Below are 13,111 nucleotides of genomic sequence, written 5' to 3' on the forward strand. Positions count from 1 at the left end.
AAGTGCATCAAACTCAAGTTGACCACATGCAAGGCAAGCACCCTATCCATTGTACTATCATCCTGGCCCCCTGATATACATTTTTAAATGAACAATAAATAATTCCCAAGGAATCACATTTGACAGACACAGATGACTAAGAGAGTGAATGAAACCTTTTAATTAATAGCAAGTAAACCTGTGTACTCTTTAGCCAATTTCTCTGAATAGCTAATATCATGCAAAAAATCCACAATATTATAACCAAGATATTGGCATTGATGTACTCATTGATATACTTTTATCCCTTGTATTATTTTAGAGCCATACTATTTACCTAATGCTCTTCCATTTCTATAATTTTCTTATTTCAAGATTATTATCGGGGCCAGAGAGACAGTTTAGTGGATAAGGACTTACATGACACATGGCTAACCTGGGTTCCACCTCCAGCACTGCATGTGGTCCCTCGAGCACCACCAGGAGTGTTCCCTAAGTGTAGACCCAAAAATAAGACCTGAACACAGCTGGTGTGTCCTCACCTCCCACCCAAAAAAATTTTTAAATATTATATAAACGGAATCATACAGTCTACATCCTTGTGGAGTGGCCATTTTTCATTTAGCTTAATTATCTGGCAATTCACCAGGTTATTGTGTATATCATTAGCTTGGTTCCATTTTTTCACTTAGAAGTGCTCCATGACATAAATATATCACAATTTGTTTAACTATTCACCTACTGGAAGACATCTGAGTTGTTTCTCCTTGTTTGGCTATTATTCAAAAAAAATGCTATAAACATTTGATCAGGGTTCATGTTCAAACTTCATTTATTATTTATCAGTAATACCAAACTGTTTTCTAACCCAAAAGTTTTTTATCAGTAGACCCAAACCATTTTATAACCTCAGTCTTTTCTTGCCTTATTGCTCTGGCTAGAACTTTCAGCACTGTGTGGAACAATAGTACTGAAACCAGACCTCTGTGTTTTGTGAATTAAGAGGGAAACTGGGTCTTTTACTGTTAACTCTAATGTTAGTTGTAGAGTTTTTACAGATGTGCTTGATCGAGTTGAGGAGGTTCTCATCTATTCTTATTTCCCTGAGCATTTTCTTTTAAATCATGAATAAACACAGTCATAAATCCATATAATGGAATATTGTTCGACCATAAAAAGGAATGAAGTTCTGATATAGGCAACAACATGGATGAATTGAAACATTATGTTAAGAGAAAGAAGTTAGACACAAAAGGCCTCATACTGTATGATTTCATTTAAATGGAATGTCTAGAATAGAAATACAGACGCAAAAAGTCAATTAGAGAGTCTCAGGGACTGTGAAGATTGCTAATGGGTATGGGGCTTATTTGGGGGATGATGAAATGCTTTCAAATTAGATAGTGGTGATAAGTATACAACTTTGTTAATATACTAAAAAGCCACTGACTTTTGCCTTTTTAAAGGGTGGTCTTTATGGTATGTGAATTACATCTTTTAAAAAAAACTTTTTATAAATGGATCACAGACTTAGATGTAAATACTGGTTACCTATGACTGAGCTGAAACCAAATACCAACTAAAATGGGCCCAAGAGAATGTGGGAGATGATGAAAATGTTACAAATGTGGATTATGGTCATGGTTGCACAATTTTGAGCATTTACAGAAAATCATTGGCTAGTTCACTTAAATGGATGATTTTATGGTATATAAATCTTACCTCAATAAAGCTGTTCAAAAAAAAAAAACACTGAACACAGAAATCAAAATGTCATGGTAAATAATGGGTGAAAAGTTGAGCTAGAAATTTAACTTTAAAATGAAACAAAGTGAGAGACAGGGAAGTTACTGGAGTAACTGAATCTTCTTGAACTTACTGTCAACTACAATTTGTGAAAACTGACTTGTATTCATATGCCATGTACACCACCCTACATGTTTACTATACCACAATACAAAGTTTAAATGGGGCCAGAGAAATAGTACAGGGGTTAAGTTGCAGTTAAGAGGGAAAACTGGGAGAGGGAGGCTGGAGTGACAGTACAGCAGGTAGGGCATTTGCCTTATACGTGGCTGAACCGGGTTCGATTCCCAGCATCCCATATGGTCCCCTGAGCACTGCCAGGAGTAATTCCTGAGTGCAAAGCCAGGAGTAACCCCTGTGCATCGCCGGTGTGATCCAAAAAGCAAAAAAAAAGAAAAAAAAGGGAAACTGGGTCTTTTAGTATTAATTATAATGTTAGTTGTAGAGTTTTGCATGTGGCTGACCCAGTCTGGTACCACATTCAGTCCTGAAAGCCCCACCAGGAGTGATCTCTATGAGCACAGAGCCAGAGATAATTATTGAGCACCGCTAAGTATGACTCAAATCCATTCTTGCCTTCAAATGGCAGAAGAGGTTGGAAGGAGTCGTGAAGGAGTTAATTATGAGTTATAGAAGCCGAGGGGCCAACTGTACAGTGATTCTTAGATCTCTATTACATTTTTACCTCCAGACTGCTGTGGTCTTATAATAACCTTTATTACTAGAAGTAATCTAAGTTAACTTCTGTTTCTTACTATGAAGACGCCTCATTATTACGCCCACATTCATAGCTACCAAAAATATCTGGTGTATGAGGAGGGGAATTTTGCTTACATTGCTAAGTCCCCAGTGGCTAGAACAATATCTTGCATATAGTAGGTCCTCCATACACATTTCTTAAATGAGTTAAAAGTGAACAGAGGAGTGGCTGGAGCAATAGCACAGCAGGTAGGGAGTTTGCCTTGCACTTGGCCAACCAAGGTTCGATTCCCAGCATCCCATATAGTCTCCCGAGTACCACCAGGAGTAATTTCTGTGTGTAAAGCCAGGAGTAACCCCTGTGCATCATCAGGTGTGACCCAAAAAGCAAATATTAAAAAAAAAAAATTTAAGTGAACAGAGGAATAGTTCTAGAAGAAGGGAGATGTTGAGGAAGAGGCTTGTAAATACAGAAATTTTCCAATACAACCTGAACAGCATATTTATAGCAATATGCACAAAGCACTGTGGATGGCCAGAGAGCAAAATAATCACCCAGGAGAGTGTCAGGAGAGTATGACAGAGAAGACATGGGAACTACATCATTTTTTTTTTTTAGTAAATCAGTATGGAGTACAGTTACAAACTTATGAACTTTCATGTTTGTATTTGGTTTACATCCCTCCTCCAGTGCCCATTCTCCTCCACCAATTTTCACAATATCCCTCCCACCACCCCCACCCCAACCCCCACCACCCCACCCTGCTTCTGTGACAGAGCATTCCCTTTTGTTCTCTCTCTCCTGTTGGATGTTGCAGTTTGCAATAGAGGTATTGAGTGGCCATCATGTTTGGTCTATAGTCCACTTTTGGTATGCGGCTTTCAGTCGAGTGGGTCCTCCATGAGAGCTACGTCTTGAGGGGTGAGGAGGAATTTGTCAAAGGGGGGTAATGCCATGTTGTAGAATAAAGAGGGATAAACAAAGGCAAAAAGTACATGGTTCTGAAAGAACCTAACATTCTCAGGGACCCTGAAAAGCTTCAGTTGACAGGCGGGCAGGTTTCATGGCTGAGAGCAAAGATGGTCTAGAAAGGTAAGTTGAGGGCAGGTGGAAAGGGTCATTGATTCCCAGCCAAGATATCAGACTGACTCCTACAGGAAGCACAGTCAAGAAGTCAAAATGGGGTAAAATTTGCTTTCGGGGAAGCTCACTTTGCCTAAAGCAAGAGTTTCTCTGAGTTCCTGAGCCGTCCATGCCTGTTGGTATCTGTATTTCTGACCTCTGCATTCTTCTCTTCCTTCTTTTTCCAGGTCCCTGCATGACTAGATCTCGGCTCCATTTATGTCTTTCCACCCTTTTTTCTCAAAACACCATCCACCCCTGGAAGATGTACCTCAACCACTGTGTCTTATCTGTCCCCCAAACAGCTCTCAAAGCTCCCCATCCAGAGCTCATTTTCTCCAGGACACCAGCGGCAACCAAGCTTGGACCAAAGAACTGGGGATTTCCTCTTGAAGAGCGACTTTGTGGGCTCCCTAAGGGCAGGCAAGGCAACTGGTGGAAAGAGGAGGCCCTGAGCCACCCTCTGCCACCAGACTGGGCCGCCTGCAGAGAACCCAGTGAATTGGGAGCAGCGTCACCCTCTCCTCTGCTCATAACAGAGATGGGGCCGACGGCTCTCAAGCCAGGAAAGGCCACTGTTCAGTTTCTCCTGCTGACCTTAATTTAGCTCAGGACGTTTCCAGGATCTGCAGCGACCGGGCAGCTGGCCCAGGAGGCGTCACCTCTTCACCCGGCTGAGCTGGGCGCCCTCTCCAGGACAATTTTCTCCTCTAGGACAATTCTCTCCCCGAGGACCGGAGGGTCAAGCCGTTCTTCTAGACATGACCTCTGAGATGTGCAGAAGGGCCCAGGCCCAATTTATCACCACGGGGCTATAATTAGGTTTGTTAACATACAGTCGAGTGTAGTCTTCTTGACTAGCAACTTAATCACGTTACTATTGAGTTCCTGTACGCATTGCTCGGGGTGACTGTTTTACTTGTAGAGTTATAGCCAAGCCCAACGGGAGGAAATTAGCTTTGGACACAAGTTTGGGGGAGGGCGTTCTTTCTTCCTCCTGACTTTGTCTCCCTTCCCGCCCCTACCCCACCCCCCACCTTCCATGTGAAAATATTTAGCAAACAGTGACAATGATGAAAAACAGTAGGAAACAAAATGTTCTACATTAGTATAAAACATGAAAAATGCAGCAAGGACCCTTAGCGGTACAACATGTGTTATGCTGGCTGGCAGTCCATTAGCTCTGATAGACATTTCACTTACCTAAGTCAAATATAACAGTCTAGTATTCATTAATATAAGAAGGGGCTGTGGAATCAGAGCTACCATCTGGCCGGGCCGACAGAATAATCTACAACTCATGATTAGGTCTAAGGAGTGGGGTTTCACTTTAATCTTTCTCATTGCTCGAAATTTCCATCTGCGCAGTTCGGCACATCATTTTTCTTCAAGACAAATGTGCTGTTTTTCATGTTCCAAAATTAGATCAGAAGAAAACGATTAATCATGTCACGGCCTGGGAAAGGAAACAAAGCTCCGATATTCTCCTGCTCTCCCCTTCCCCCCCCCCACCCCTCCACACCCATTCCCCAGCCCCTCCCCGGACCGGACCTTGCAAGTTTGGCTCTTGGCTCCCCGGCTCCCCACCACACACCCTTCCCCAAACCTCTGGGTTTGGAGCCCAAGTGTGGAGCCGCCGCCGGCGCCAGGCCCGGGGAGGTCGGTGGGGCTGGCTGGAGAGCGGCGGGCCCTGTGGACCCCCACCCGGGGGAACCCCCGCAGCATCCCCGCCCGGCGCCCCCTCCCCCGCCGCAGCCCTGTCTGTCAGCCCGCTCGCAAGTCATAACAAATCCCTGGCGCGGAGCTGAAGCTGAGCATTTGCCGGAGCGTCGTGGGGATGATGAATGACCCGCAGGCCTTTGAAGTGCTCTGCCAGTTCAGCTGGGTCCGCGGTGCTGACAGAGAAATATACACAACAGCGTAACCAATAATGAGAACATTAAACATTCCTGCGCCGTGACAGGCTGACAGAAAAACCCAGGCTCCCATCAGTCATCGCCCAGATAGAACCCTGACAACTGGCCCCTTCCCCAGCGCCGCGGTCACCTTGCCCTGGCCCCCGCGCCCTCCTCCCCGTCTCCCCGCGCCCTGCCCGCCGCCCCCACCCGCCCCTGCCCTCCGGGCCTAGCAGAGGTCAAGTGAGGTTTGCGGGGCCACTCGGATTTGGCCCGGCTGGCCCCGTAGGAAACAATGAATGTCCCATCTGAGTGAGCAGCCCGGCGGGAGACGATGATAATGATACCATGACCCCGCATGAACGCGCTTTCGGAAATACTCTCGCAGGGGAGGCAGGTCCGCGCCGCCCCCCTCCCCCCTCCTCTGCAGGGGTCCTTCCTGCGTGACTCGGGCAGGGACCCTTGTGTTCGCGGCAGCCTCTGCCTCTTTCTTTCCAGTTCGGCTTATCTGACAGCATCTGATTTCTGATCTGTCTGAAATGGAAAAAACAGCAGAGAAACACAAAGATCTCTTCCTTTTCCTCCCAGGGGAAATGAAATCTGCTTAGATAAAGCAAATTGCATGAGCATTCTTCATTCTTCTCCTTCCCTGAGGAGCCGCTGATGACCCTCAGTCGTGCTATGCTTGCTTGGTGGGTGCCCAGACGCTGGAGAATGTGGCTTGGGCCAGCCCTGCGTTGTCTCCCTCCCCCTGGGGAGGGACAGGCATCTTACTCCTGCTCTCCCCAGTCACCCCTTGCCAGACCCCGTGAGCCCAGCCAGCAAGCACTCGGGGAAAGAGCTGGTGACCAGACCCACGGTTCTGTTCTGCCAAGTCTCTGGATGAGCCCAGCCTCCCGAGGCCCTGATCTCTCCACCCACAGTCCTGGGGAAAACATCCTTTCAGCTCCTGTGGGTTGTTTACCTTATCCGAAATGAAAGTTTCCTTCTTTTTTTGTTTTTTTACTTTAAAAAAAATTTGTTTTGGGGTTACATCCTGAGCTGATGCCGGTGATGGTTACACCTAAACTTCTGGATCAGAATCACTCCTGACAGGGCTCTGGCGCCAGGCATTGAACCTGGGTTGGATGTGTGCAAGACAAGTGCCCTACTGGCTGCACTATCTCTCTAGCCCTCTTGGAAACTTTTCTGTTGGTTTGGGGCGACGCCCAGCAGTGCTCAGGGCTTGCTCCTGGATTTTTGCTCGGGGATCACTCCTGCCATGCTCCAGCGACCGTATGTGGTCCACGAGGCCCAGGTCAGCAGTGTGCAAAGCAAGGGCCTACCTCTGGACTATTTCTTGGGCCCCTTTTCTTGGAACTTTTACGTTTTGTTTTCTCTTCAATTCTTAGCTTTTGGAGAAAGACACTAAGGCACATTTTTTTTGACTCTCATTAAAAAACTAAAACAAAAACAAAACATGATAAAGTCCCTACAGCCTGAAAACAGCCCAGAAATGGCGAGTGGCAGAGGTGGAAGGTTATTCAATGGTAACGCAGGGCCTGAGGGTATCATGGGAAGTCTGGGGGGGGTGGGGGAGGAGGACAGAGTTAATGTGAGCTGTCACAGGCATTATCATTCAAATGCACTTACTTGTAGGTTCATTTGAGGCCAGCTTGGGTGTAAAGGAGACACCATTTGCTGTACTGTCTCTCCAGCCCACTTTAGAAAGCTTCACCTGAGATGTTTCTACTCTTTCTTTCAAATGGTGCTTGGGAATCTGGGCTGCTCCCAGCAACACTCAGTCGGGTGCGGGCCTGTCAGTACAGTGCTACTCAGGCCCAAAGGCATGGGGGCCCACCAGGACCACCCCAGTGGTTCTCAGACCCCACCCCGTGGAGCTGGAGATTAGCAGGGCAGCTTGAGAGTGCTCGAAGACCACTGAGGTGCCACAGATGGAAGGCAGAAGCGCCACCCCTTGGGCTATCCCCCTGTCCCCTTCTGCTCCTTTCTGACATGTATGTCATGATATATAACATGAAGAATACATGAATACATGCGTGAATAATAACCCAATGAGGCCCAGACAAGGAGGGACGCAATGAGCCTTATCTGGGGCTCCTCTGCTACAGTCCTCCCTCCTTCCAGGCAGATGGTCTGTGCCCAGGCCAGGCCTAAGTTACCTCTGAGTCTAAGTCCATACCACCCTCCACCCCGCTGGCTGTCCCCATGCCCAAGCAAGAAGGGGACAGCATTCTGTGAGCAGTGGCACTCCCAGCTCGTAATGAAACTTCCCCAGGCACCAGAAAGCCTGGCCACCACCCACACGCCTACGGTCCCGCTCTAAAGAGTCTCATTTGATCCCAATTCTCGGGGAACCCCAAAGCACCTCAGGATAGTCATCCTCATTCTAATCCTGGCACGAAAGTTTCCAGATCAAGAGGGTCAGGGAGAACCAGGGCGCCTCAGACGGGAGCAGGCATTGTCCCTCCACCTGCCCCAAAGGAATCCTGGCAGCCGCCGTCTTCCAGAACCCAGTGAAAAGCCCAGGTACTCAGGAGCGGTGACTGCAAACTCCAGGCCTCATGGGATAGGGCATGGGCTGGCCCTTCCCATCTTCCTGCCCTCATAAGACCCTGGATGCCTTGTCCACGAGCTGCCTCTGGCGACTACTTAAGCTCATTAATGGCCACGATCCAGAGACACACAAAAGAATCTAGGAACAGAGCAGCTTGTTGCAGAGATTTCTCCAGACCCTAATTATCTAAAATTTTAGACACCCTATGTTATTCATAGCTGGCAATACAAATAAATTATCTAGCATCTGCCTGTCTGGAAGGCTTGAGTGGTGGGAAATTCAAAATAATGAATAATGGTGGTGGGAAGGTGTGATGGTGGTGGGGCTGGTGTCGAAATACTGAATGTAATCCATTATTGTGAACAACTTTGTGAAAATTTAAAAAACAAAAGGGTCAGGGAAAGAACATCAAAGGGGAAAATATAAAAGGTTTTGGTGGGTGGTCCTTTTTGAAGGGGGCTACACCCCACTGGTGCTCAGGGTTTACTTCTGGTTCTGCACTCAGGGATCACTCCTGGTAGGGTTCAGAAGACCATAGAGATGCTAGGGATCAAACTTGGGTCAGCTGCATGCCAAGCAAACACCTTAACCCCTGGCCCAATTGAGGATATTTTCATTTGTTTAAGATGAGGCAATCTTAAGTGCTATAGCAATTTACCAAAATAGTCACTGTCACTGTCATCCTGTTGCTCATCGATTTGCTAAAGCAGGCACCAGTAACGTCTCCATTGTGAGACTTGTTGTTACTGTTTTTTGCATATCGAATACTCCACGGTAGCTTGCCACACTCTGCCATGCGGGCGAGATACTCTCAGTAGCTTGCTGGGCTCTCTGAGAGGGGTGGAGGAATCGAACCCGAGTTGGCCGCGTGCAAGGCAAACGCCCTACCCGCTGTGCTATTGCTCCAGCCCACCAAAACAGTATTAATAATAAGCTAGGCATCATATCAGAAAGATATTGCAAGAGTTCTGAGGAACTTTAACAGAAATAAAGGTAATGAGCAAGCAGGAAGCCTGGTTATTGAGAGATGGGGCAGGGGTCTGTATGCAGAGTGCCATCCCGGCCAACCCAGGCTGAGGGCATCCTTGGTGAGTTGACTGTGAACTCCCAGCCCATAATCCACACTCACAGCATTGCTGCCCTCTACCCTGTATAGTCAAGCCAGTGGAAAGACTCCTCAGGGGATACCCTTACAGCCCACCCCCCCAGGGAGGAGCAGCAGGTTCCCTGCCTGTCCCATCTCAGGTCATCTGTGACTGCGCCCTCAAGCGAAATGAGGCAGAAGCATCACCACAAGCTAAGGCTGGACTTGGAAACACCACAAGCTTCTGTTGATGCTCTGGAGTCACTGGCTCCTGGACCCCAGAGTGGGCCCCAGACTGAGAGAAAACTCAAACTCATCCATGCAGATTTCACAAGGGGAGTCCCTTGGAGCATGGGGATGGGGAGGGTCTGACCCAAAGCCCAGCCAAGCTCTAGCCGACAGCCCCGGCAATTACCAAACTCTGGAGGAAAAGCCTTCTCTAGGTCTGCCAGCTGAGGCTGCAGAGACAAGACTCTGTGACACAATGAGATGGGGGGTCTAGGAGATAAGCCTCGAGCCGGGGCCCACGTTGGCCAGCTGTTGGCCTCCACAGGGCGCTGGCCCTCTCTGCCAGCATGGCCCTCTTTCAAGTCAGGCTGTTGAGTTTTTTCATTTGTTCTTATTTTTATGCTCAGGAGACCGAGTCCCCTCCTGACAATTCTTAGCCAATGGGCTGGCTGGTCAATGTGCAGTGCAAGGAGGCGATGCTGCTCCAAGCCCAGGGTGTTGAGACTACTTGGGAAAGCCCTCAGGGCCTTCAGAGGGGAGGTTGTGGTGCCCAGGACTGGACCAGAATGGGCATATGGCAGGCAAGTGCCTGAACCCCTTTACTTTTTTTTAAATCTTTATTTAATGAATCACTGTGAGATACAGTCACAGACTTACAAACTTTCGTGCTTACATTTCAGTCATACAATGATCGAGTACCCATCCCTCCACCAGTGCCCATTCTCCAGCACCAATGTTCCCAGTATCCCTCCCTTTCCCCACTCCCCCACCCCTGCCTCTGTGGTGGGCAGATTCCTTTTACTTTCTCTCTCCTTTAGGGTGTTGTGGTCTGCAGTACAGGTATTAAGTGGCCATCATGTTCAGTTTATAGTCTACTTTCAGTACACATCTCCCATCCTAAGCAGGTCCTCCAAGCATCCTTTACTTGGTCGAACCCCTTTACTTTTCCAACCCCTTCCATTAGGTTTCATTCCAGTTTGAAATGCAAGGGCCGGAGAGATAGTACAGTCAGTAGGGCACACTTGCCTTGTATGCAGCTGACATGGGTTTGATCCTGGGAGCAGATATGGACCCTGAACATCACCAGGAGTGAGCCCTGAGATCAGAGCCAATCCCTGGCATCTATATGATCTCCCAAGTCCCATCAGGAGTGATTCTTGCACTGCCAGGTGTGGCCCCAAAACAAAAACTTAATTAATTAATTAATTAATCTATTCGGGTCTTGCCCCAAATTAACCAGTTCTTGCCCATCTCCCTTCTGGCCTCAGAAATTCATTCTGGCCTACCGAATAGTGAGAAATCTGAAGGACATAGAAGTTGTTCTGCCTCAGAAGATTCTCCATCACCCCCCTGCCCACAGGAAGACTCACCACCCCCCACACACACACACATTGCATGATTGAAACCAAATCATGAACAACTGTGTGTCTCACGGTGTCCAATAATTTTTTTTAAAACAAAAAAATAAAAAAAGACACCCCCTGCCCTGCCCCCAGCCCTCTGCCCGTGCCCTCCTTCCATAGGACCTCAATGTAGGAAAAAATACTTCCTGCCCCATTAATGCCCTTCAGACTTCAGCCATGAATTCAAAACTCGAATAAATTACCCGTTTTATCCTGACCCATTTCTGGTGGGCAAGTGCACGATCCTGAGTCATCCCTTTAGCCTGAGCAGCCCCGGGGGCACACGCCAGGGTTCATGGAGCAGGTTGGGCCTCTGGTGGCCCAGGGAGCTGGGGTGGCAGCCTGGCTGGCATTGCTGCTACCCGTGACCGGCTAGCAGGAAGAAAGCCTAACAGAAGGGGGGTTAGCTCCTGGCCAACCGCCTGTAACCTTGGAAGGAGAGAAATTTGTTACTTGGTGACTCGGTGTTACCACTTCTGCCAAACAGCACTCAGGAAGGTCCTGACTTTATTTCTCATGGGGTAGCATTGCCTGTGTCTGACCCAACACCCTTAGGGCTTTACTTGTCCATTCCACTGCTGCTGGGTATTGAGGTGAATAGGTGATGCCCGCCCCCACTGCTATAGCCTTAGGGCATCACTCCCTCTCCCTCCACAGCAGTCCTGTCTGACAACACTAGGAGCGTGCAGGAGCCCCAGGCCTGGCCCGCCCTTGCTCCCCATCTCTCCATCTGCTCAGCCAAAGATGGGTCCACACTGGAGTCCTGTCCAGAAGGCTTTTTTTCTTTTTTTTTCATCTTTTTGGCTTTTTGTTTTGGGGTCACACCCAGAAATGCTCGGAACCCACTCCTGGCTCTACACTCGGGAATCGCTCCTTGATGTACTTGGGAACCATATGGGACACTAGGAATCAATGTGCAAAGTCAGTGCCCGACCCGCTATACTAGACCCGCTGTACTATCACTCTGGCCCAACCCCAGCAGTTTTTAACTGGGTCAGAGGCTCTCGGCGCTGGGGCCCTACTATGAGGAGAAGCGGCTAAGCGGATGCAGCCAGCACAGCGAGAACCTCGAGAGAGACAGGAATTGTCCTGAGTCTGTCGGAGGTTCCACTTGGCAGTGCCCCATGCAGGGCTCCGTGTGTAACGGATCTCAAAGCCAGATGTCAGAAAGTGGATCTACACAGTCGCTAACAGAAATGGGAGAGGAGAAAGCAAACAGAGGGGCCAGAGGGATGCACAGGGGGACGGTGCTTACCTTACATGTGGCTGACCTGGGTTTGATCCTTAGACCCCATATACTACCCCCACTGAGCCCCACCAGGAGTGATCCCTGAGCACAGAGCCAAGAATAAGCCCTGAGCAGTCAGGTGTGGCCCAAACCCTCCCCTCCCAAAGAACAAAGTAAATAAGTAAATAGAGGGGCCAGAGAGATAGTGCAGAGGGTAGGGGACTTGCCTTGCACCCACGATTTTATCTCCAGTACCATATAAGGTCCCCCCAGCCCCCCTAGTAGTGTCGGGGGTAAGCCCTGAGGACCACCAGGTATGGCCCCCAAATAAAAAGGCAAACAGAGTCAGAATAGGTAGAGAGGATAAGAAAGAGAGGCAGAGAGAGGATGGGGGGAGCACAGTGTGCACTGAAATCGTAGACAGACGCGTCCCATGTCAGGTGCCACCTCAGGTGCCTGTGTTCGACTGTGGGGTGACCATTGTTCAGGGGAAGACATCAGAGAGCCAGAATCTCTTGGAGCCAGAGCTGGAGAGCCACACGGCCTGCTTGGTGTCCTTGCAGCTGACCTGTGCACAGGGTCATCACCGGACCCTCTGCATCCGGAAACATGGGGCTCCAACTCACCCCTTCCTCCCAGCGGTGGGGTTCAGGAACAAGTAAAGTTCTGCAGGGCCACTGGTGGGTCAGGAGGCTCCTGCAGAAGGAGGGGCTCCTGGGGGTGAGGGCAGTCCCTCAGGCCTAGCCCTGGGTCTCAGCTGGGAGGTGAGTGTGGGTGTCATCCTCCCCCAAGAGACAGTGCAGGTAGGTCAGGCATTGCCCTGAGTCTGAAGTGAATGATCTCCTCCAGTCTTCACAGCAGCACGAAGAAATACTAATGGATTATCCTCGCTTGGCTGAGGGGAAATCAAGGCACAGAGGGGTGGCAACAGGCTGCCTTGATGGCTTAGTCTGTGTTGCTCCCAAAAAGCTAAAGACAAAAAGAGGAAAGAGGAGAAGGTCCTCCAGGCCCTGGGCAGTTCACCCAGCAACACTGACCCTTCGTTCCCCTTCCATACACAGAGGGTGGAATCACCTTCTATTTGTGAACAAAAATTTAGGCTCACTTCA

This window comes from Sorex araneus, chromosome 3 (assembly GCF_027595985.1).
Source record: "Sorex araneus isolate mSorAra2 chromosome 3, mSorAra2.pri, whole genome shotgun sequence".
Lineage (NCBI taxonomy): Eukaryota > Metazoa > Chordata > Mammalia > Eulipotyphla > Soricidae > Sorex > Sorex araneus.